We start from the raw sequence: 1114 nt of genomic DNA on the forward strand, positions 1-1114 counted from the left end.
ACAGCCAGCCATTCCCTTCTTCCCCACCCCACCACCAACCATACCGTTGCACGCCCTGTCTCGTTTCTAGCTCCCCACCAGCCTCATCTGCCCATCAATCTCACGACCCAGCCGCCCCTCATCCTCGCACGCAGCCCCCCTCAACCTTGCGCGACTCGCAGCCACTAAAAGCCACTAAAAGACATCCCCCAAACTTTAACTCTCTTGTTCTACTCAGCTGTGCGTTTTCGCGCTTTAACAACCACATCGATGCTTAAAACCCCCAGTCAAATCAAAGCCTTAAAACTGAAAGCCCTCCTTCCAGGCCTCATTTTAGACGTCGCATCAAAGTCCAGGTTCGATAGCACATAGCACACAGCATGGGTGGTGTCGGCCTATCCGTCGGCCTATCCGTCGGCGACACGGCGCAGGAAAAGCGACAACAGATGCCACCTTTAGGGGGACATGCTTAAGCAACCACCAACACCGAAGTACTGCAGACCGGCTTGAGAAAGGGAAAAAGACAGCTAAAAGACAGAAAAACAATTTCACGTAGCTGCTCAAGGACCTCGTGCGTTGCTGTTCGTTGTTCACATGTGTATAACATCCTCCTCCCTTGGCGAGGAGGCATTTACTCAATATTTATCAAGCCAGCAAGATCCCTACAGGACGCACACACACACACACGCACACATACACACGCGCACACATACACCCCCCCACACACACAAACGAAATCATCAAGGAGGGAGCCCCCCAGGGACCCTCTCTCGCCTTTCCCCCTCTCCCACAATCCCCTTGCCTGGAACCCAACAACATCCAACTAGCAGTTGACAGTTGGCGGTTTCCGCTGTCATTTTATAAAACCCTAAGTCCCAACACCAAGAACAACACTGACCCAAACCCGCCTCAGCCCCGGGATTCAGTTTACTTGAACAACAGAAAACAGGGGGCAACGCCTCCAGCAGAACGACCTATCAGCGGATATATATACAGACAGACAGACAGATCAGGCAGATAGACGCATCTGCACTACAGGCAATCCTAGAATAGCAGCTATTATCGGAGACTGAGCTTGTCTGTGTTGGAAGGATTGTTGAGATGATGCGCGCAGTCATTGCCACCACGGGTGTTC

This window comes from Volvox carteri (genome assembly GCF_000143455.1).
Source record: "Volvox carteri f. nagariensis unplaced genomic scaffold VOLCAscaffold_45, whole genome shotgun sequence".
Lineage (NCBI taxonomy): Eukaryota > Viridiplantae > Chlorophyta > Chlorophyceae > Chlamydomonadales > Volvocaceae > Volvox > Volvox carteri.